The 24,881-nt window shown below is 51.1% G+C and overlaps 1 protein-coding gene across 2 annotated transcripts in view; it reads left to right on the forward strand.

Annotated features, from left to right (window-relative positions):
• The first annotated feature begins 1,895 nt into the window (after positions 1–1,895).
• The window catches only part of CARD11 (caspase recruitment domain family member 11), a 136,110-nt gene continuing 113,124 nt past the window's right edge, over positions 1,896–24,881 (forward strand). Inside the window, exons 1-2 of one of the 2 annotated variants that reach the window (XM_027042336.2) lie at positions 1,896–2,040; positions 22,161–22,247. The gene's annotated coding sequence lies outside the window, so the exon portion shown is untranslated. The remainder of the gene's footprint in view (positions 2,041–22,160; positions 22,248–24,881) is intronic. The other variant, XM_027042337.2, reaches the window with a different exon arrangement.

A 24,881-nucleotide genomic window follows, 5' to 3' on the forward strand; every position in this document is an offset into this window, starting at 1 on the left:
TCCGGCCACGAGGCCCTCCTGCCTGGGGGCCTTTCACCCCCTAGTTCGCGGCGGTTGCCATCAACCTCTCCTTGGCCCGGGTGCAGCTCCCCATGGCCTGTTGTCCTACGGTGTCTTCTGATTCCCTCGGCTTGATGAATGGTACCCCACGCGCTCTGTTCGTGTTTGCATAGAAAGTCGGTAATTAGCTGTAGAGCTAAACTTGCCTGGGAAGACGCCCGAGAGAAATAAATTGCGTCGCGCCCCCTGGGCCGGCCCCCGTGTCCCGCCGCATCGCCGCCCTGAAATCTGCTGTTCCCGTCTTGATTACTGGGTCTTTTCCGCCTCAGAATTAGTTTTCAGGGTACCGAGCAGCCTCTACCAACAGCAGCCTTTTTCAGAAGGGTGTTATTTACCAGCGTTAATTTTGCTCCTATCGCTACGTGCTTGAAAATAAGTATGAATCTTGTTTATTTTCATTTGCGGCTTGCACCAGCAAGGAGCAATTGGAACTAAATTATACGTGTTCAAGGAATGTACTCACATATTTCTGGGCTGTTGAGAAACATCTTGCTGGACAAAGCAGGGTTCAAACAAAGCTACAAACCAAGCTTCAGGACCGCCCCCCCCCCCCCCCCAGAGCCCAGCCCTTGGGGCCACGACAGGCCTGGGAGGGGAGGGGGGTTTGTTTTAGTTGCAAAACCTGCTGGCACTTTTGCCGTCTGTCTCTCTCCCATCCCTGGCAGGCAGGCCGAGGATCGCATCAACTTAATGGTTCCCAGCCCATTAGAAATGCAAACCTTTTTATTCCCTTGTAAATAAATCTCCGTTTATTTCTGGGGCTGCCGGAAAGGAATGAGGCGGACAAGGAAGGACTTTCTCAACCCGTTATTCTCTGCTTCCTCCCAGGAGAAGGCCCTGGGGGGGGGGGGGGGGAGGCCCTTGGGGAGTTGAGAAGTCAACAAGCCTAGGCTGGGCTTGCAGCCAGCCAGGTAAGGTCCCTGCCCTCACCTGATGTGCCATCTAGCAAACGAGGAGGTCCCCGGAGCCACACGTGGTGACCGGCGTGGGAAGCGCTCCGGGGGGGGGGGGGGGCGGGGGACACCAGAGGAGTCTGAGAAACAGTGGCAGGGACACCCCCTCTAGGCTGGGGACCCAGACCAGGGCTTTCTGAGCACCCAGCCTGCACTCCTGACTCCGGCAGAGATCGGAGTTTTTCTGTTGGACTCCGATCAGGGATTGCCACCAGCTTTGTCGTTTACCGCGTGTAGAAGGTGCAGCATAAGCCTTAAACACCGTGTCACTGCAAATTTGTAAATGTTTCTGTTCCTCTTTTTATTTTTTTATTTGTCATATTTTTGAGGGGGCAGGGGCAGAGGGAGAGGGAGAGAGCCCACGACTGCGGGATCGTGACCTGAGCGGAAATGAAGAGTCAGATACTCGCACGACTCAGCCACCCAGGCGCCCCTCTGTCCCTCTTGACCACCTGCCAATTCCTCAGATTTGAAGTTCGGATTTTTACACTCAAAATAAAACATTTAGGAAGCCCCCGGGTTGGTTGCAGAAGAGACCCTGTTTCCCCACCCCTCCCGAAATGCGTGCCCTTTGACCCTGCAACGTCCCCAATGGAGAGGCTGGGTCTGTCTCCCAACCCCCGGGAGCGAGAGTGCCCACGTGATTGCCTCTGGCCAATAGGATGCAGCAAAAGAGGTGGTGCGCAGGGAGGGAGCCTGGTCCTGGGGAGACCTGTTCTCTCTGCCTCTGCCTCACCCCCTCCCCTCTCTCTCCCCGTCATTCTCCCTCCCCCCTTCTCTCTCCCCCCTCCCTCCCCCATCCCTCTTCCCTACCCCTTCCCTCTCCCCCCATCCTTTCCCCCTCTCCCCCCGTCCTTCTCTCTCCCCCCGTCCTTCTCTCTCCCCCCCCTCCTCTCCCCGTTCCCCAGCCCTCCGTCACCCTGACAACAAGCCCAGGCTCCCGAGAGCCATGAGAAACCACGTGGAGCACAGCGACATTGCTGTCGTCCCCAGCTGAGGACCCCCTGACGTCCAGTGCCTGCCACAGGTGAGCTCCGCTATGACCGGCAGAACCACCCACCCACCTGAAGACCCCTGAACGGTAACATATGGGCAGGTGCAGATGAGTTTGCTGAGCTACCATAGCAAGACGCCCCCCCCAGACTTGGTGGCTTAGACATCAGACCTGTATTTTTCTCAAAGTTCTCCAGGCTGGAAATCCAAGATCGAGGTGTCAGCAGGGGTGGTTTCTTCGAGGTCTCTCTCCTTGGATTGTAAATGGCCATCTTGTCCCCGTATCCTTACTTGGCCTTTCCTGTGTGTGCGTCCTAATCCTTTTTCCTTAAGGGCCCACCCGCGTGGCTCATTTTCACTTGGTTACTTTACAGCCCTGCTCTGCAAATACAGACCCAGGCTGAGGTCCTGGGGGGAGTTAGGACTTCAACACATGGATTGGGGACGGGGACACAGTTCGGGCCACGGCAGGACACCCGTTTCAGACACTATGGCAGCAATTAGCAACAGGTGTCCTTAGCGGGTGCAGGGCGCTGCATTGGCACTGGGTTACAAGCAAGCTGGAGACAGGCTTCGGGCCCGCCCGGGAGCCCACAGTCTGTGGGTTTCCTTCACATGCAACCCCGTGCCCAGGGCCAGCCACACGCATGTGCATAACACCCATCTCAGGCTGGAACCAGCCATCCCCGTCTGGCAGACTCCCGCTCTGACTTTGCCAAACAGACTCCCAGAAACACAGGGGGAGAGAGAGAAAATTATACTCCCCCGTATCTCAACATTCACTCACATAATAAGCAGTTACATTTTGCTGCTCCAGGCAACAGCTTGTTCTGTTTTAATTAACTTGCCTTTTATTGAATTTCCATATCCGTCACCAAACATCAGCGCACCTTTCCGGGAGCTTGTAAAGTCGGCGATCACCGAGCGGTATGGGGGACGGTGTGGCTCACATCGGGAGTTCATCTGTGCTTTGTTGCTCCTGCGGCGTGGCTGGGGTGGGGGCCGCAGGGAGAAGGCGTGACGGGGAGAGGAGAGCCGTGAGCACGCAGGGAGGCCACGATTCCGCCCTGTGGGGCAAGGGGTTTGCATCTCGGTTCTGCTACATAAAGGATGAGGCCCTCACGGAGAAGGGTCACCTTCTCCAGCATCTATCAAGGCCTTGTGGGGAGAAGGCAGGACCGATGCTGGCAAAGTCGGGGCGGACACGTAAATTCTGTCCCTTGCCTGGAAAGCCTCCTCGTTCCCCTCGGCTGGAAGATGTCAGCCCCACCCCCACCCCAGAAAACATTTGCTTCCACAAATGCACATGGACGCATCATCCTTGGCCCCGCTCTTCCCAGGGCAACCTTGTGTCAGGCCGGGTTTCCCAGAAGCAGACCTAAGATGGGCGTCAGAGTGCCCACGGCCCGAGGAGAGGGGCGGGGCTTCCCGCGCCTGGCCTGGTCGGTCATAGGGTGGGAGCCGCTCTGGGGGCCAAGCACCCCTAGGCGCTCCAGCTCTCTGTGTCCCGTGCAGGCAGCTCTGGAAATGGAAGGGGACCCAAGAGGATGTGGGCAGAGCATAGAAGCGAAATTTGAGGCCCAGTGCCCAAAGCCCACCGTCACGAGGTTCATTGCGTGCCAGGAGGGTTACCTTTATGTGTCAACCTGGCTGGACCACAGTATCCAGAGATGAGGTCAAGCACCAATCCAGATGTTGCCATGAAGGTGTTTTTTTAGATGAGACTCCCGGTGAAATCAGTGGCCCTTGAGTAAATCAGGCGACCCTCCGTGAGGTGGGTGGGCCTCACCCAATCAGGTGAAGGCCCTGCAAGAAAATGAGACTAGGGTGCCCTGAGGAACAGGGAGTTGTGCCAGTCACCTGTCAGAGGACGTGAGCTGTAACATCTTCCCTGGGACTCAAGTCTGCTGGCCTGCCCTACAGAGGATGGACTTGCCAGCCTCCATCATTGTGTCAGCCACTTTGTGAAGCTGGAGATGGATAGGAATAGACAGAATTTTATCTCTAGGGAGATGCAGAGATAGGTATAGAGATAGATACGCAGAGAGGGATATGTTCCTTTTTGCGCCTGCCTCCGTGGTGATCGCTGTCTCCGTGCGTAAACCAAACCTCCATCCAGGTGGGGCTGGCGGGGGCGCCTCGCCCAAGGGCACAGCCGGGCTGGAACATCGAGATAGCTCACTGGCACGACTAGTGTCACACAGCTGGTGCCCGGTGCCTCTGAGCTCCATCCTGGCCCCTCGGGCCGCCTGCGCTTTCTCAGCGGCCGTGGCTGCGTTCTGAGGGGGGGCGTTCCTTACACGGAAACTGCAGGTGTCCTCCTACCCAGCCATGAGAGCTACGTAGCGTCGCTTCTGATGCACCTGTTCCAGCCGATCACAGGGCCAGCCCAGATAGTCTCTGTTGGGGGTCCATCGCCCTGATTTTCCCAGAAAGTCCCCAAGATCTGGGGGGGGAGGGGTGCGGGGGGTGGACAGTGACAGCAGGAATGTCTCTTTCTTTAATGGAGGTAAAATTCACGTAATGTAAAGTTATGTATTTTATTTTACTTTATTTTTAAGATTTTAGTTTTGAGTAATTTCCACACCCCACCTGGGGCTCTAGCTCACAGCCCTGAGATCCTGAGTCACATGCTGTACTGACTGAGCCAGGCTAAAGTTAACCATTTTAAAGTGCACAATTCATGGGGCACCTGGGGGGCTCAGTCGGTTAAGCGTCCGACTTCAGCGCAGGTCATGGTCTCATGGTTCTTGGGTTCGAGCCCCACGTCGGGCTCTGTGCTGAAAGCTCAGAGCCTGGAGCCTGTTTCAGATTCTGTGTCTCCGTCTCTGTCTGCTCCTATCCCGCTCATGCTCTCTCTCAAAATAAATAAAGATTAAAAGAAGTTTTTTTAAGTGCACGATTCACAATGTTGTGCAATCACCACCTCTACCTGGTTCCAAAACACTCTCACCCCAAAAGGGAATCCCCTACCGTGAAGCTGTCACTGCCCACTCCCCCCTTGTCACAGCACCGGGCACCCACCGATCTGCGTTCTGACTCTGGGGATCTACCTATGCTGAATATTTCACGTAAAAGGAATTCTATAGCACATGACCTTTTTGTGTCTGGCTTCTGTCACTTAGCATCTGTGTTCAGGATTTAGTTCCTTTTTATGGCTGAGTAGTGTTCTGCCGCGTGGACGTACCACAGTTTATTTTATCCCCTCATCCGCTGATGGACATCTCCGTTCTCCAATCCTGGCTGTTGTGGGCGGGGCTACTGTGCACAGATTCATGCATCAGTGTTTGAGTGCACAAATTTATTTTCGAGACCATGCAGGCAGTTAGCAGCAGATCTTTGCAAGAATGTAGCTTCTCTGGCTCCCGATCTCACCCATATTCCTAGACTGTGTTAGAATTACACGCAGCCAAGGGATACAAGGATGGGGGGTGGGGGGGGGGGCGCGGCCTGCCAGGTCCTGGCTCTTTCCGAGGTGATTTTTAACAATGAATCAGAACCGGGAAATTGCTGCCGCGCCGCGCGTCAGTTCCTTCCCAGGTGTTCAGACAAGTCTGATACCATACAAATCAAGCCACCCGGCGATGAGGATTCAAAGAACCAAAGAGGGTTTGATCTTATTCTTTGTTTTACAGGATGAGCGTGTGACGCGCACACACACACACACACACACACTCTCCATCCTGCCATTAGCTGAGCCCTGAAACAGCACCAAACGTTTTGCATACTTGGAATCGGTTCTCTAAAGATTTTTCCCAGCAAAGCGCGTCCAAGATAGTCTTTGGGGCCGGAGGATTTCTTTTATCTTCCCAAACCCAGGAGAGATCCACGGTAAATGACAGCTTCTGAGAAAATACGAGCATTGTGGCTCGAACGGAAAGAGCCCCGACATTTCCAGCTTTAAAACCTCTGCATTTCACGGGTCTCTGGAACTGTCTTTGTTACTGTGTTTTGAAAGAAACATTATCACCCCCAGGGGCCCCGGCAGGTTGCTGGCTTTGAGTTACGGCTTTGGATCTTGCTATATGTTGGTTGTTATGCAAAATTAATTATCTTGGTCATTTGAATGTTTTCCCCCAAACATAATATAATCTCATTACAGACTACTCCATACTAGAGTGAATCACGAGCCAGATTCCATTTAGGAAATTGAAGGTAATTTAGAGTTATATGATTTGCGAAAAAAAAAAAAACCAAAAAAAAACCAAGAAGCCCCTTTCTCTGCTAAACGCTAATTCGGTCTGCCTCTGTAATGTGGGAGTGACATTCGTTTGGTTGCAGAATCGCTCTAAATGTGTAGGAGACTTGGGGCAGCCGAAGGGGCAGTTCAGGATTTTGGAGTGAGTTATCTGCAAACAGACGGTGCGTTAAGAACTCTAGGCCCCATCCCGCCATGATCCTAGAAGGCCACCCCAGAGGGTGACATTTGTGTGTGCGTGGGCAGGCCAGCCCGTGCGCACACCTGCGGGAGAGCTGTGAGCGGAGAGAAGGCAAGGCCCGTGGAGAAAGCAAGAGGGGAAAAGAGCCTGGACCCCTCGGACAGGGACAGCAGGTTTCAGCCTAATGGTCTGTGACAGTGTGTTAGGTAACAGTCTGTTACAATGTGTGACAAAGTAACAAACACCGGCAGCTTAGACAACAGGAAGCTGTTTTCTCACAGTCCCAGAGGCTGAAGTCTGAGATGCAGGTGTGGGCGGGGCGGCTGTCTTCCTAATGCCTCTCCCCTTGGTGCCCGGATGGCCTTCTTCTCCTGTGTCCTCACCTGCTCGTCCCCCGTGCCTGTCTGTGTCCTGACCTCGTCCTCTTAGAAGCACCCCAGTCAGAGTGGACTGAGAGCCGCCCTTGTGACCTCGCTTTACCTTAGTCACCTGTCTACAGACCCCATCTCCGAACACAGTCACACGCAGGAGTGCTGGGGGCTAGGACTCCAGCACTTGAGTTTGCCGGGGACACGGTTCAGCCCAGAGAGGAGCGTGGAGCCAGGGTGTCCCCCAGTCAAGGTCCATCTTGTCCCACCCACGCGTCCGAAGCCGCCTAACCTGGCCTCCTGCTCCCAGCCTCCCCCTTTCCTCGTGCTTTCCGCACACAGTAGCTGGAGTGAGCCATGTCCTTAAAACACCTCTCAGGTCCTGACGTTGCCCCCAGGCCTTCGGGGGGCCTTCCGGTATGTTCTGAGGAGACACACACACTGCAGCAGGGGGCCACGACGGACCCCTGCCTCTCGCCGCCTCTGATCTGCGGTCATTCTACCTGAGACGCCCCTATCCTGGGTCTTTTCTTCCCTGCTACGTCTCCTTCTGCCAGGAGACGTTGTCTCGGCCTTGTCTCTGCCTCATCTCTAAGTCGGCTCACTCCTTTTCATCCTCGGGGTCTCCACTTAAACGTCACTTCCAAGAACATCTCCAGAAACAGTACGGTGACTTTCAGCCCCGCCAGCAAAAGTTGAAGCGTCGGCCGCAGAGTCATGATCTCAGCGTTGGTGTCGAGGAAGCAGCCGTGGGGAACTGGGGGGTTTTCAGCCTTGCCTGCCCTGATGAAGGCCCAGCGGGACGAGCTCACCATTCATTCCCACTTTCCACACCCCACTACAAGTGACGGATTACGGCTGAGGGTTCGGCTCCGTCGGGCCTGGGGCCCTCCCACCCAAACTCCTCTCCCGTGAGATAGATCAAATTATAAGCCACAGAAACTGAAGTTGAGAAGTATTTTCAGTGGCAGTGAGAGTCCCCATCAGACTTCTCCCTGGTTTCCTTTTTTTTTTTGGGGGGGGGGGTGGGATTATTGTTATCCAAAAGCCTGTTCAAGCCAATTGTTCCCTCCACCTTGAGATTATGGTTCTGGGTTAATAACCCTCAAAGAATTTAACAACCCTGTTCCGACTCCTGTAAGTATGATTGCTAGAGAAATGTCAGCACATCACGTGTGTAAATCATTCCTTAAAGAGTGATTGTCATTCCCTACGACATAATAGTCTCGGATCCTGAGACTAGGAGGGGAGTGTGAGTAGTTTATTGGGGAGTTGATTATTCCAGGAAGGGAAGTGTAGTCAGCTGAATACCGCTGCCCTCCCGCTACCCCCCGCAAAGATATCCGAGTCCTAATCCCTGTGACCATTACCTTGTGTGGCAAAAAAGGGTCTTTGCAGATGCGGTTAACTTATAGATCTCGAGGCAGGGAGATTGTTCTGGTCTGGAAGAGGCCTTCAGACACTCGCAGGTGTCCTTATATGAGGGAGGCAGAGAGGGATTTGACCGCAGAAGAGAAGACCATGCGGAGACACAGACAGAAGCTGGAGTGATGTGCCCACAATCCAAGGATGCCAGGGGTCACTGGGAACCTCCAGAAACCGGAAAAGGCAAAGAAAGAATCTCCCCTAGAGCCTCCGGAGGGAGCGCGGTCCCACTGACGCCTGATGTCAGCCCAGGATGCTGATTTCAGACTTCTGGCCTCCAGAACTGTGAGGGCATAGTGTCTTCTGTGTCCAGCCACATGGCTTGTGGTCATTTGTTCCAGAAGCCACGGGGGACCAATCCAGGAAGAAAGCCAATACTGTGTATGTCACCAAGCAGCTCGCCGACGTGGCCAACCGAGCAGGGCTCACTCCTGCTGGGGGCAGTGGGGCGGTAGGAAGCTGTGGCTCGCACCTGGGGACACCCCAGGTGGAGGGTGAGGACCTGGCGACTTATTCACTGACTCTCGCTGATCATTGGTTGAAGGGGAGCCGGGGGTGGGGGGAGGGCTCCACTCTGTCCCACATGCAAACCAAGCCGGGGCTAAAAGCCGGAGAGGGTTCTCAGGAAGGGTTCTGGCTGCTGCAGTCGTGAGCCAGGGGTGGCCCAGCGTGCCCATGGATGCCAACGAGCGCCACGCGAGCAGGAAACCGGCAATGTCCGCCGCACATACGAAAATAAAGGAGAAGCCGAAGCGTATGTGCCCACGCCCAGGCACGGAGACGGAGCCCCCGCGAAGACGTTTTCAGTGGGTAAATGCGGGAGCTGCAGGACGGAGCCGAACGCCTCCCGTAGCTGCAGTGTCATCCACCAAAACAGCCGAGAACGGAAAGAACAGAATGAGAAACAACTGGCCGAGCATTCACACTGACCAAACACTTGAGTCTTCTTCGCCCTGACCGTGCCACAGTCCCCTGTGAGTGCTGTTAACTAATCACCGCACACTGGGGCGGGGGCTGGGGGCTAAAACAACAACAGATTCTCTCACGGGTCCGGAGGGCCAAGAGTCCGCGATCAAGGTGCTGGGGCATCTGTTCCTTCTGGAGGCGCTGTCTGCTCCCTCCTCCCCGTGCCTTCGCTCCTGATGGTTGCAGGAATTCTTGGCATCCCTTGGCCTGTGGACGCATCACTGCGATCTCTGCTTCCATCTTCACGGGACTTTCCCTGGGTGTGTCCGTCTGTGTGCTCTCCTCTTACAAGGACACCCATCATTTAGGGTCCACCCTCAGGCCAGGATGCTCTCCTCTCGAGACCCTTAGCTGACTCTATCTGCAAAGACCCTGCTTCCGAAGGACCACATTCTAAGGTGCCAGTGGACATGAATTGGGGAGTGGGGGAGAGACTATCTGAGCTGCCCTAAGTAGTAATTAGTATCTGCATTTTCGCGAATGAGGGAGCTGAGGTTGCCTAAGATGTCAGGGTTGGTGGGTGGGGGACCGGGGACCCCACCGTGGGATCATAGGACATCCAAGTGCTCACCCTGTCCCCAGACCCGCTGCAGAGGCTCTGGAACTATTTGAAGCCTCTGAGAGAAGGCTCCCAGCAAAAGTGGCTCACGCTGGGCCACGCTCCCCTCACGCTCCGTAAATATTTGCGTTGCATGACAGAAATGAGTATTCCCCGAGGACCTCGAATCCCAAGCTGCAGACGCAAATAGAGCATTTCTCTTTCGTGACCACCTGATGGGGACTTTTGCCCTAGAAACCCGGGAGGGGGGGCACAAGCTGGCCAAGATCAACGGTACACAGTCTGTGCTTGGGTCCTAGCGCTGTCCTCCTCGGCTTTCGAAAAACCCTTCGCCACGATCCATTTCATATTTTGTCGCCTTTTTGCCTGGTTCTCCAACCGTTTCAAGTACACCGGACCATCTTTTATTAACGGTCTGTCCTCCTGAAATTTATTTTTGGAAACAAATGAGTAAACAAAAGAAACCAAACCCCAGCTTGATCCCAATAACTCTGAAGACGCCAAGCAAACCGGGTCTCCTTTGGAGGTTCTTTGCCACTGACGAGGCTTTCGAGGGTCTCAGGAGTCATTACTTTGTTGGCTCTTATGGAAGAATTTGGGCAGAGTCATGATGCACCCGATCTGTAGAAGGGAGGCTGGGATTCTTTGTGAATGTGGCCTCTGACCCTGACTGGACCATCTCCTCATAAAAGGGAAGCCCGGGGGCGCCTGGGGGGCTCAGTCCTTTAAGCGTCCGACTCTTGGTTTCCACTCAGGTCATGATCTCACGATTTGTGAGTTTGAGCCCCACGTCAGGCTCTGCCCTGACAGCTCAGAGCCTGCTTGGGATTCTCTCTCTCCCCCTCTCTCTGCCCCTCCTCCACTTGTGTTCTCTCTTTCAAAATAAATAAGCAGACATTTGTATGTATATATATACATATATATAATAATATGTATATACATAATATATACATAATTATATGTGTGTGTGTATATATGCACATATATATGTATGTATATGTGTGTGTGTGTGTGTGTGTGTGTATATATATATATATATATATTTTTTTTTTTTTTTTAAGGGAGACACAGGACTGTAGGCTCCAAGGTTGGCAGTTCACCGTGGCCCGGTTTTCAAGGCCCAGCCGACAATTTTTCACTCTTACGCTCATCTTTAGTCAAAAAATGAAACAAAACACAAGGACAGAATTCTGAGGGGAAAATCTAGGTCCCAGCGCAATGAATTAGTCAAACCTGAAAAGCGACTTCCTCCAAACAGAATGACACATTTTCATCTCCGTTCTATCATCTTACAAGGAGGACGCTCGTCACAGTCCAGTTCTGACACCGACTACGAGTTCGGTCAAATGTCGCAGCTAAGACCATCCTCACTTCAGAGGCTCGCTGCGAGCCCAGAGGTCCCCAGGCCACCCACACTTCTGACCATCTGGCTACAGATTTGCAGCCCCCGGCGGTTCCCTCAGGTTCAATAATTCACAGGAACAACTGTTAGACCAAGAAAACACTGCTGACTTCTACTGTTTTGTGGTAAAGGCTGCGAATTAGGACCAGCCGAAAGAAGAGACCTGTAGGCAGGGACTGGAAAGATGTTTCTCGTTCCCCACGCACACGTCTGATTACCACCCCAAAGCAGGGGGAGTCTTGGGGTCCAGTTTTTATTGGGGTTTCATGACCTGGGCGTGATCGATCGAATCCCTGGTCACGTGGTTGAAATCTGTCTCCAGCCCCTTCCCCTCCCCAGACATTGGGCTGACGTCACCCGACTTGGAGCCCCAACCCTGTAAGCACACAGTGGGTCCCTTCTGGTGTGCCCCACCCCCCATCTTCGTCGTCTTGTTAGCATAAACCCAGGTGAGGGCTGAGCCCTGCGTGACAGATGCTCCTCTGTCATTTGGGAAATTGCAAGGATTCAGAATCCCCCTCCCAGGACCCAGGGACACAGGTCAGCCAGACTCATCAACATCGATGCATATCTGTCCAATCGAAGGGGCCCAGATGCAGAAAGTGTTCTCTCTCCTCTCCCACTGAAAAGACTCTTTTGGCAATGTGTCTGGTTTCCACTTCCTAAAGACGAGGGACTCTTGCTGGACTCTGATTGACAGGACGGGCTGGGAAGGGGGGGAGGGAGCCCGCGAGCCAGGGCTTGGGGAGGAGTTGAGGCAGGGGGTGAGTTTGGCCATTAGGGTCTCGGGAGCAGCTGGGCACTAGGGACAGGAGGCAGGGGGCCTTGAGAAGCCACTTGGGCGGACATTAAGTTATGTGTAATATAACATATATAAGTTATATATAAGTTATATGTAATATAACTCCCTGTAATATGTGTGGAGAAACATGACGCAACTTAGGACTGAAATTCATTTTAATTTTTGGCAGAAGATCTGTGCTTTGAAACACCTTCTCCCTCAGAGACCGAAGCTCGAGGCCCCTTCCCCTGGGAGGTCTCATGACTTCGTCCATATCTGGATCTTGCTTCTGAGAGTGAGTTTTCCCCACCTCACTCCCACCTCACGCTGCAAGCGGGAGCCAGTTCAAACGTGTGTGCTTCAGGCTCAAGGGCAGGCAGCAAAGGCACGTGCTGGGCCTCACAGGATTCCGAGGGTGGATGTGCAAGGGCCCTGGGGCCTGAGGGCTGGTGGTTTGGTCATGAACGTAATCCGTGCTCTTTTCCGTACAACTGGATTCCTCTCGGCGCTGGGCAGGGGGCGAGGAATAGGAGGTGAGACTCCTCAACAGAATAGTAGGAGTCCCTGGTTCCACCATGAGTCAGCGGCCAGCACCGGTAACCTCATCTGCAAAATGGGGACTGGCTTCCTCCGCGTTTTGCAGAACTCCAAGGTTCCTCCCTTGGAATCGATTTTAGTGAGCACCCACTGGTTCCCTCTAGCTGTATGTGCATTTTTGGGCCCCCGGGGCCTTTTCCAGACACTCCAGGAGCTGGTGGATAAAGAACAGCTTCGCACTCCCCAGGGGAGGTCACCCCATGCCATTCTGAGCTTTCCTCAGGGCCCCCCAGGGGGCAGCGCTCCTCTGTCCCCAGTGCTCACCTGTTCTCCAAGCGCGCTGTGTTCTCGGCCTCCCCAGCCTTGTTTCCTCCTGCTCCTACCTTGTTTCCTGGGATCCCCTCCCAAGTACACCATGTGCACAGAGTTCCCCGTCTCAGCCTTGGTTTCCGGGGAAGCCCAAACCAAGACCTGCAGTCATGGTGAGATTGAGCTACTCTGTGAAAGGGCTCAGCGCAGTGCGGGCACAGAGGCAGGTGCGCGAACCATCGGGTGCAGTCCTGACCCCCGGATGGGGGGGATTTGCACAGGAGGCTGGTGGTGGAGACGGTTGGCACGGTCCAGGCGCAAGGGAGCTGGTGGAAGCCTGGTACCAAGGCAGAGGAAAGAGCGCCCCCGGGGGTGAGAGGAAGGGGACGCAGAGGTGGAAGGAGGGTCGGCCCGTTACCCAGCCAAGAACAGAGATGGTTACCCTCATCGCCTCCTCGCTCCTAAGGACGAGACGCTTAATTTCAGAGTCTGTGCCCACGGTCCCCCAGCCGTGTGCAGTTCTGTTTTCCTGGTCCCTGAGCCCACAGATCAGTCGCACACGTGGATTCCTGCACTGAGGCTGTCATACTTTTTTCCTTTTTATTGTTACTCCCCTTATTTATATCACTTTGGGCATAAAGCTTTATTGTAATCAGAGCGGCATTTTGTATCTATAAACCGCCTTTCGTCTGACGCTTGTCTGACGCTTACCAGAGATGCTGGAAACTTTAAAGCAGCCACACAAAACTGTCCTTGGTTCCAGCCTCCACTTGAAGGCAAGTGTGTGGCGAGGGCAGGAGAGGAAACAGATCAGATCACATGTTTACTCACCATCCTCACTGGCTTCTCACGACAAACGAGCGGGGCAGGAATTCTTAGCCCATTTCGCAGATACAGGAGAGAGCTTCCTGGAAACAAATGTGCTGGTCTCTCAGTTCAAGGTCATGTGACCCAGACCACACATTCCCAAAAGGCTTCCCACGCGCACTGGTGATAGCTCCAGATGAGACACCTGACACGTTAGAAGGACGACAGATTTCCTCCCACGGCTGTAAACCCACCCACGCCACCTTCCTGGGTAATGAATCAACATCTTTTTAAAGCAAGCCCTCTACTCGACGTGGGAAAAGCATGCTCGTATCGCCCTGTGTGTCAAAGGAGTCCATTCCTTTCAGGAAAATGTTTTAAAACGCACAGTTTGGTGGCCATTTCTGGCACGTTGTCACACGTTAAGAATTGTGGGAACCTTAAAGTGACGATCTGAAAATACTGTAGTATGTATTTGACCACTGCTAAGAGAGTAAACTGTTAAAGTCGTCATCATGAGAAAAAAAAATTTAACTATGTGTAATGGTGGAAGTTAACCAAACTTACCGTGGTGAGCATTTCACAATATGTCCAGGCCCCAAATCATTGTGTTGTGTACCTGAAGCAAATACACTGTTATGTATCAATCATATCTCAACAACACTGGAGTGGGGGTGGGGGAACAGTAAACGTCCCCATCATGAGATCCTAACCAAACGAAACAAAAAAGTAGCAACAATTCTTCGCTCCAGACTCTACCAGAACGTAAGACTGTGCTTTGGATTTGGCCGCGGGCTGTGGCTTGCTGACCCTTCCCATGGTAGATGATGTGCTGTCGAAAAAAAAAAAAAAATGGAGGTGTCTGTGGCCACCCCAGATTCCCAAGAGACCCTCTCTCAGCCCTTGTCCTCGTGCCGTTGATTCTATCTTGGGTTGGGGACCCCACAAGCAGACCCTGAAACCAGATTGGAAGGCAAGTGGCTTACACGGGAGGAGGTCCCAGAACATCCCGGTGGGACAGTGACGGGGTAGGACGGGGAATGGACACAGTAAGCAAAAGGGTTCTGTTGACCCAGCTACCGCCGTGGGCAGCGGCAGCCGGTCCTGCTGGGGACCCCGTACAGGTGCACGGCAGAGTCACCTGCTACACGGGTAAGTGACAGTGACTTGGGGTAATCACCCTCCAGCCGCACCTGCCGTTCACTGGGGTAGCTGAGGGCTGCGCGTGAGCCATGGAGACTCCCGGGTGACCATGGCTGGTGATGATGGGGCCTTGGGGCCCAGAAGTGGCACATACCGGGGGACTCGAGTGGGGTGCTGGCAGCCCCCTCCTTCCGTGACAGCCTCTTTGGGAGCACGCACTTCCTTATTCAAAACAGTGCTCCTTTTTCTAGAAATAGCTAATCTCAGTTAGGGAGCTCACATAAGGAAACCACTCTCTCTCCATTCCCCCTGCTCCGTGTAAAAGAATTAGTAAATGAAAGTTTAAATACGTGTTTTTGACAAACCCAAGAACGCAAGCCCCTAGACGGTAGGGATGAGATCAGCGGGTTGTTTCTCCCCCCTTTTATTCATAGCACTTCGTTCCTTCCGAAGGCTCAGTACCAACGCCACGTTAACAAAACCTTCCGCTCTGGGGCGGGTAGTGAAAGAAGGAGGCGCCGAGGTGGTGCAGGGGGTCGAGGCTGTCCCAGGGCTCCTTTTAACGGGAGAGAAATAGAGCTGCAGCCGCGAGCCCAGGGTCACAGGGTGAGCGACAGTACAGCCACGTCATTGTCACGGGCCCCGCTCCACCCAGGGGTGTGCGGACTCAACACTGCAGCCCCCGTGGCACTGTCATCCTGCACCCTCGGGCCACGGGCCCCCAACCCCAGTGTTGAGACAGAGTGGACAGTGCCACTCAGTGGGTCCCCAGAACATCCCAGTCAACTCCGCAGCAGGTGTGAAGGGTCTTCTGGGCACAGGGTGGGGCGGGAGGCAGCAGTGGGCGCTGTGGCCCATCTCGTGGGTGGCCCGGCGTGTGTGCCCAAGACGGATTGGTTCACACCCAAAGGACGGTTCAGAGACTGCTGGAAAAACGGGGCACGCATCCTTGCACTGAGGGGTGTGGGCATTGGGTACCATCTGCTTTGGATGTGAGCAATAGAAAACGCATCGTGGGGAATTTTACAATAAGACCAGCTAATTGCACCAGCAACGCTACATAATGCCAGTGATAAATTCCTCCTTAAAAAATACCTTTGATTTGTCTAAGTGCTAAACAGTTGCTGTGGTTACTGTAGGGTTTTAATCACGTATATGTGAGCCCCAGATTAGCACATGTTTACTACTTGAACTTGGATAAATACTGTATTCTACATAGGAATTCATGCAGTTCAACAGTCCACCCCCAACACACACCAGCTCAGCTACACAGCATGTTCTGTTCACAAGGGTGTTGCCATGGAAACAAGACAAGGTTGCGCGTCTCAGCACTTCTGCTGGAGGGCCTGGCCAAGGCTATTAGGCAAGAAAAAGAAAGAAAAGGTATACGGATTAGAAAAAAAAAGTACGACTGCCTCTCTGTGCAGATGACATGATCCTGTATATGGAAGATCCCAAGAAATCCACTGAAACACTATTAAAGCTAATCAACAGTTTCAGGAAGATTGAGAGATACAAGATAAATATACAAAAATCCATTGTATTTCTGTACACTAGCAATAAACAATCTGAAAACAAAACCAAGAAAACTATTTACAGTATTTAGAAAAAGTTAAGGAGTGCCTGGGTGGCTCAGTCGGTTAAGCATTCAACTTTGGCTCAGGTCACGATTCCACGGTTGGTGGGTTCGAGCCCCGCGTCGGGCTCTGTGGTGACAGCTCAGAGCCTGGAGCCTGTTTCAGATTCTATGTCTCCCTCTCTCTCTCTCTCTCTCAAAAATAAGTAAACATTAAAAAAAAAAGAAAGGAAAAGTTAAAACTATTTATTTACAATAGCATCAAAAGCATAAAATAACTGAAGAATAAATTTAACAGAAGTGAAGACTTATACACTGAAAACCATAAACGTATCATTGAAAGAAGTTAAAGATGTAAATAAATGAGAAGACATCCCATGTTTGTCCTCCTCAAATTGATATACAGATTCAACACAATTCCTATCAAAACCTTCTCTGCCTGTTCAGCAAAAATTGATGAGCTGGCCGTAAAAGTCATGTGGAAATTTAAAGACCCCAGAACAGCCAAGACAATCTCGCAAATGAATAACAAAGTTGAAGAACTCATACCTTCTGATTTCAAAACTCACTACCAAGCTAATGTAATCAGTGTATTGTAGTACTAGCTTAAGGATGGACATATACATAATGGAATAAAATTGAGACTCTGAAAATAAACCTTTATTTATAGACAATTGATTTTCAACAAAGAGGCCAAAACAATTCGTTGAGAGAACTGTCTTTTCAATTAGGGTGCTGGGACAAAGAGAGGTCTACCCACAAAAGAATGAATTTGGATCCCTACCTCACTCTATACACAAGTATTACATCCAAGTGGATCCCACACCTAAATGTAAGGACTAAACTTATGACCCTCTTGGAAGAAAACGTGAGTATATATTTGTGACCTCGGATTAGTCACTGATTCCTTAGATATTTCACCAGTGCACAACGTGACAAAAGACAAAATCAAGTGGACTACATCAAAATTAAAACTTTTCCTACAAATGATACCATCAGGAAAGTGAAAAGCACCCACAGAATGAGGGAGAATGTCTACAGACCACAAATCTGATAAGGGACTCGTATCCAGCATACATAAAGAACTCTTACAACTCAATAATAAAAAGTCAACCCCGTTTTTTTAAATGGTCAAAGAATGTGAATGGACAGCTCTATAAAGGAGATACGCAAATAGCGAATAAACACAAAGAAAGATGCTCAGTGTCATTAGTCATCAGGGAAACGCAGATCAGACCCACAATGAGATACCACTTCACGCCCATTAGAATGGTTATGATAGAAGACACCGACAGTAGCGAGTGTTGGCAAGAAAAGGAAAAATTGGCTCATACGTTGTTGGTGGGAACGTAAATGGTGGACCTGCTTTGGAAAACAGTTTGGCAGGTCCCCAAGATGTTAGAGTTCAATGTGGCCCTGCAGTGCTACTCTTAGTTACCTACTCAAGTAAGAGGAAACAGATGTCAACACAAAAGCTTGTACGTAAATGTTCATAGCATTATTTGTAGTTGCTCCAAAGTGGAAACAACCTGTATGTCCATCAACTGATAAAAAGACCAACCGAATGTGTATTTAGAGAAAAGAGTATTATTTGGCAACACAAGGAATAAAATGCTGATTTATGCCATGACCCAGATGAACCCTGGAAGCCTTTGGCTAAATGAAAGAAGCCGGATACAAAGGTCCTCCTCCTGCCTGCTTCCTTTTGTATGAAATGTCCAGAAAAGGCAAATCCATAGAAATAGAGAGTAGATCCGTGGCCAGCCACAGGGTCGGGGGAGGGAGGGTAGGAAGGGTTGGTGGAGGAGGGGCTTAGAGGGAGGGGCAAGAATGACTGCCTATGGGTACCGGGTTGGTTTGGGGGGGGGTGGTGATTAAAATGTTCTCTAATTAGGTTAGGGTGTGATTACACAACTCTGTAGAGATAGATACCAAAACCCATTGAATTACACACTTTATTTTTTTTTGTCACTTTTACCATGAAGTCTTTTATTTTTTATTTTGTTAAAATATTTATTGTCAAGTTAGCTAACATACAGCGTATACAGTGTATTCTTGGCTTTGGGAGTAGATTCCTATGATTCATCGCTTACATACAACACCCAGTGCTCATCCCAACAGGTGCCCTCCTCAGTGCCCATCACCCATTTGCCCCTCTTCCCCGTCCCCATCCACCATCAGTTGGTTCTCTGTATTTAAGAGTCTCTTATGGTTTGCCTCCCACCCTCTCCATTTGAAACTATTTTCCCCTTCCCCTCCCCCATGGTCTTCTGTTAAGTTTCTCAAGATCCACAGATGCGTGAAAACATGTGATATCTGTCTTTCTCTGCCTGACTTATTTCATTTAGCATAATACCCTCCAGTTCCATCTATGTTGCTACAAATGGCAAGATTTCATTCTCTTTCATTGCCAAGTAGTATTCCGTTGTATATATAAACCACATCTTTATCCATTCATCAGTTGAATTGGGGCTCTTTCCATACTTTGGCTATTGTTGAAAGCACTGCCATAAGCATTGGGGTACATGTGCCCCCATGAATCAGCACTCCTGTATCCTTTGGATAAATTCCTAGTAGTGCTATTATTGGGTCATAGGGTAGATCTATTTTTAATTTTTTGAGGAACCTCTACACTGTCTTCCAGAGGGGCTGCACCAGTTTGCATTCCCACCAACAGTGTAGGAGGGTTCCCGTTTCTCCACATCCTTGCCAGCATCTGTTGTTTCCTGAATTGTTTATTTTAGCCACTCTGACCGGAGTGAGGTCCTATCTCAGTGTGGTTTTGATTTGTATTTCCCTGATGATGAGAGACGCTGAGCATCGTTTCATGTGTCTGTTCCATCTGGATGTCTTCTTGGGAGAAGTGTCTATTCATGCCTTCTTCCCATTTCTTCACTGGATTATTTGTTTTTTGGGTGTTGAGTTTGGTAAGTTCTTTATAGATTTTGGATACTAACTCTTTATCTGGTATGTCGTTTGCAAATATCTTCTCCCATTCCATCGGTTGCCTTTTGGTTTTGCTGATTGTGTCCTTTGCTGTGCAGGAGCTTTTTATCTTGATGAGGTCCCAGTAGTTCATTTTTGCTTTTATTTCCCTTGCCTTTGGAGACGGGTTGAGTAAGAAGTTGCTGCGGCTGAGGTCAAAGAGGTTGTTGCCTGTGTTCTCCTCTAGGGTTTTGATGGTTTCCTGTCTCACGTTCAGGTCCTTCATCCATTTAGAGTTTATTTTTGTGTATGGTGTAAGAAAGTGGTCTAGTTTCATTCTTCTGCATGTTGCTGTCCAGCTCTCCCAGCACCATTTGCTAAAGAGACTGTCTTTTTTCCATTGGATATTCTTTCCTGCTTTGTCAAAGATTAGTTGGCCATACATTTGTGGGTCCAATTTTAGGTTCTCTATTCTCTTCCATTGATCTGTGTGTCTGTTTTGTGCCAGTACCGTACTGTGTAGATGCTTACGGCTTTGTAGTAGAGGCTAAAGTCCGGGATTGTGATGCCTCCCACTTTGGTTTTCTTTTTCAACATTACTTTGGCTATTTGGGGTCTTTTGTGGGTCCATACAAATTTTAGGATTGTTTCTTCTAGCTTTGAGAAGAATGCCGGTGCAATTTTGATTGAATTGCACACTTTAAATAGGTGAGCTTTATGGTACACAGATTATATCTCAATAAAGCTCTTTAAAATTTAAAAGTTCCTACAGGTTCAGAACTGCTTAAGCTCTGTTGAGACCAGTTCTCGTCTCGTGGTTCTCCCGTGGCATTGTACACTTGTCTTTCAACAGCCGATTCCTAATGGATAACACTAGCACAGCGATTATAAAGAACAAAACAAAACTTGAGTTATTTCATTTCTACCATTCCTGTGGTCACTAGGAGTTGTTTTTACGTTTAAAATTTAAAACAGGGAAACAAGGTGAATCACAAGCTGTAGTCTTTATTTCATTAAGTATGCATTTTAGTTCACATATGAGATATTTTCTTGAATTTGAATACTTTAAAAAAATTTTTTTCAATGTTTATTTTGGAGAGAAAGAGAGAGACAGAGCGTGAGTGGGGGAGGGGCAGAGAGAGAGGGAGACACAGAATCGGAAACGGGCTCCAGGCTCTGAGCTTGTCAGCACAGAGCGCCAAGTGGGGCTCGAACCCACGAACCACGAGATGGTCACCTGAGCCGAAGTTGTATGCTTTACTTACTGAGCCACCCAGGTGCCCCTGAACACTATCTTTAACATTGAAATTCCTTCTTTTTTACAACTGGTCATTATTTTAAAACCAAAACCAAACAAATAATGACCGCTGCCGATCATGACAGAATTGTTACCGAAACTAATTTTGAAGTGCGGAGGGTAGTGTTAAAACTGATCTGCTCTGGGGGTGCCTGCATGGTTCGGTCGATTGAGGGTCCGACTTCGGCTCAGGTCATGATCTCACGGGTTGTGAGTTCGAGCCCCGTGTCGGGCTCTGTGCTGACGGCTCGGACTCTGGAGCCTGCTTCGGATTCTGTGTCTCCCTCTCTCTCTACCCCTCCCCTGCTCATGCTGTGTCCTGCTCTGCCTCTTCAAAAAATAAAACGTTAAAAAAAAATTTTTTTTTTAATGATCTGCTCTGGTCGTCACACAGGCCAATGCTCATCCTGGAGGCGGGGTGTGTCTGGAAGGGTTGGAACGGCATGTGCTAAACAAGCTCTATCCACAGTAATATATGCTGGCCTGACCCAACTTAACAGTTATTAATATAATATTGATACATTTTACGTGTCGGTCGAGTACTTTTAACATTGCGTGGGCCATCTCCACATCATAATTTAATCTTCGCAACCCCTGACGCTGAAGTCAGCGCTGAAGAAAAGTAGCGTGTATACGGGATATGTAGCGGGTGTAGTGTTTGGTTGTTTGGCGGTTTTTCTTTGGTTTGGCTTCATCCCTCCGGGCAGCTCCCACGTGGGTGTCTCAGACACTACGCCAAAGGAAACCCTCTACCTCCACGGCGTCTAATGTACTCATTCGGTGCGTTTATCTCTCGGGTAAGCATTTTGTTGTTCGTTCCCAGCGTTTGCTTCTGTGGGATCCCTCCTAGGATAATTTGTTCTAACTTACACCTGCTATCCTCCCTCCCTCCCTCCCTCCCTCCCTCCCTTCCTTCCTTCCTCGCTCCTTGCCGAGCTCCCTTCCTCCTATCTGCTCTTCCTCCATCCGCCCTTGCAAAGTTTCTCTGTGTCCCCACACCCTGAACTCAGCCGTTTCGGTGCGAACATTTCAAACGGACACCAGCCTTTCGATTAAGAAAATCAAAGGTCAGAAGAAACACCAGTGTTCCACCCCGCACACGGCTAAGTTCAAAGGAGAGAGCAATGTGCTTAATTTTATAGAATGTAAAATATTCCCAGGCACAAGGTTAAAAGGATTAAGTAAGCACACACGCCCAGAAAGGCATCTAACTCTTCTAACTAGTCGTCCCGTAACGGTCACGCACTGGCGTCGACATGGATAAAGCGACAGGTTCTCTTCACATCCGTCACGGAGGGCTGTTACTTTTTCGCTGGCCGGAGTGAGCTCGCCAGTGCCGTGCTCAGCTGGACCTTGGGGAAATATACTGAAGTGTGTTATGCACACAGATACTGAGAGATGCCTCATAAAAACCCAGACTACTATAAAACAGTTCGGGAACCACTGATGTGTAGATGACTACGTTTAAAGTGGCCAATTCTAGAAGCCACCACATTCGTAGTTTTAATGAGCCCTGACTTTGGTGCTCAAACATTGCGTGCTAAAAACAGACATAACTCAGCCATTGGCATTGCTTGGGCGTTTCCAGTCGCTTTTTCTAAAAGCAGAGGGAGGGGGAGAAAGCATTTGGCAGGCACGGTGATGGATGAGCAGGGCGGCATATTTTCCATTTTTAAACAGGGGGACCGCAAGCAAATATCGGGCCACTCTTACGGTCTGGGCGCAGAGCAACGGACTCCGCTTGATGAAGCACCTTTCGAGCCTCAGGTAACCCCGAGCGTTTTAGAGCCTCATCAGTTACACGCCGGTAATACAGTCCCCGAAGACAAACAAAGCATCCATTATGCGCTCGCCGCAGTAGCTCACGCGCGTTTCTGGTCATTACTGCGATCATTCATTATTTATTCGGAGCCACAAGCGCACACGCCACACTGTAAAATGGATGTAATGTGCCAATTACCCTAATGTTGATTAACCGAGAAAGAAAACGGTCAAGTTTCCGAGACCGTCATCCATCCCCTTGGAAAGGGGGGAAATGGACAGCAGACGGCCGTGGGTGGCGGGTGGGGCGATTCTGCGTTTCCCCGACATCTGCCTGCCGCACGAGACGGCCCCTCCATGGCCCATCACGAGGCCGCCCTCCTGGGCTTCGGCTGAAATCATGAGCCGCGCGTCTTTCTGCACATTTCCTGCAGAAATGCCTCCCCATCAATACTGTGGCAGAGTGAATTTCAAGGTATCTTTCCCCCCATGAGATATATAGACGGCTATCATCATATTTCATAGCTCAAGCAATTGAAAACTGTTGAATGTATATTACTAGCCTACAGATGGGAACATTTTCCTCCTGGATTTAAGCCATGCTTTCTGCAGGAATTAAAGGGGAAACACACACACACACACACGCACACACACAAGTCAAGGGTCATTTAAGGTGTTCAGCATACAGGAACCTCTGAGCGGGTTGTTGTGGTGTTGTTTTTTTATCAGCGTGCGGTAATACAGATCCACTGACGCCCTTCTGAGTCATCTCGGCATAGGGAGATGGGATGGAAACATTCTGAAACGGAGAGGAATGAGCGCGAAGGGGCCGAGACAGCAATAACAGCATAAAAGCACGAAGTACGTATAACGTAATTAAAGGCTGGAAGGCTGTTTTGCTCCTGATGCTATTTTCGGGGGTACTAATATATACGATGGCAGCGAGGTGTGGCATCTGGGAGAAAAGCAATATATTAATTCTCAGATCAATAGTTTGTGAAATGCCTTTTTGCTGTCCCAAGCGTACGTCCGTTTCAGTGATAAGGAGTGATTTTCCTGGAGTCGAAGCTGGCTGCCACCAGATGGGATTGCTCTCTGGAGGGGAGGCGGGGGGGAGCAGCAGCCGAGGAGCGGTCATCAAAGAGCAAGAACCTCATCATCCCCCGGGTCCCCGCCCTCGTGCTGTTTTGCTCTCGGCGCAGCACAGAAATGTCTCAGAACCCAGCGCGGCGACTGGCTTGGTGCTACGGCTCTAGGTAACACCAGCCTCTCATTCCTCCTCCTGCTGCCCTCCTGTCGGGGCTCTGGCAGCTCTTAACCTGCTGTCGATGGCTAGAATCGTTCCGGGGGCAGGAGAATTGAAGGTCGGAGTGTTGGTGAACTCTTTGAGATCTTTTGGGGAACAATAATGAAAACGGGGGGGGGGGGGCGTGTCGCAGGCAAAGCTGGTAAATTAGGGCAGTGGAATGAATTTAATGAAAAGCAGCCGCCGTGCAGCTACGGCCCGGCTCCCCGCTGGTCAGTCTGGGGTGACCCCATGGTGGGAAACTCCACTGTGCACACCTTCCCGGGGCAGCCTGCCCCCTCCAGGGGAGCTCACTCTATGGGCTCCTGTGGCTCCAGCTGGGGTCCCTCCCTCCCCGTTCAGCATTTACACACACACGCATGCACACACGCACACACACACACACACACACCCCTGCTCTTGGGCTCTCCTCGCTTTCCCTCTAAAAGCATCTCTTCCTGAAATAACCCCCGGATCCCGCCTCTGCTCCAACGGGGAGAAAGCTGGGCCTGGACACAGGTGAGCACCAGCGCCTCCTTCTTTTCTCAGCTGCCCCACATCCGGGAAGACGGGGTCTCCTGGAGTTCTCTCAGTGGCTGGCCAGGGGGACAGACGGGGATCCTGACATGGACCAGACCTGGGTCTCAGGCTGCCCCCGCAATCGCTGAAGGCCACAGCACACCCTGCAGAGACAGGCCTCGCCTGCCCGGGGGAAACACAGGCCCCGAGGAAGAGCCTGCTGAGGCGTGCCAGGTGACCCCCCAGCACGGGCTGCAGGTGGCCTTTGGGGCTGGGGAAGACCGTGGCAGATACCCACCCAAGCCAAGGGAGAGCCAGCCAGGCCGGACACGCGGGTGTTCAGGTGCAGGAGCAAGATGTGGGCCCCGAATTCCAGCAGGGGGAGCGGCGCCCAGGCGAGAAAGACACCTGCAGACCCTGGGAACCAGAGGGCAGAGTCTGGGGACCCCAAGTCTTCCTGGTGGCCCTCCAGATCCCACAAGCAAGCCACTCTTCTCCCACACGGTCCAACGCCATCCAGGGGAGCACAGAGGGAGGGGCAGCCATAGGAGAGACGAAACGTTTTATTCCAGAACGTTCTACCTGAAGGCACTGTGAAATTAGTGCACCCACCTACATTTTAAGGCAGGGAGAGCAAAAACTTTGACTTGTCCTACTTACACGGAGAAGGGGCCCAGAAGGAAGACAAGATCGCTTCCAAATAAAACGGGTTTTTCTCCAGACTCACATCCAGTAGCGTGAGTGACCCTGTGGCCCCAGTGCACGTGCACGTGGTGACAGCTTGAATGCAGGGAGCTTCGGGGACTAAACCAACCAGCTCCCTCGTAGGGTTTTGT

Source organism: Acinonyx jubatus, chromosome E3 (assembly GCF_027475565.1).
Source record: "Acinonyx jubatus isolate Ajub_Pintada_27869175 chromosome E3, VMU_Ajub_asm_v1.0, whole genome shotgun sequence".
Classification (NCBI taxonomy): Eukaryota; Metazoa; Chordata; class Mammalia; order Carnivora; family Felidae; genus Acinonyx; species Acinonyx jubatus.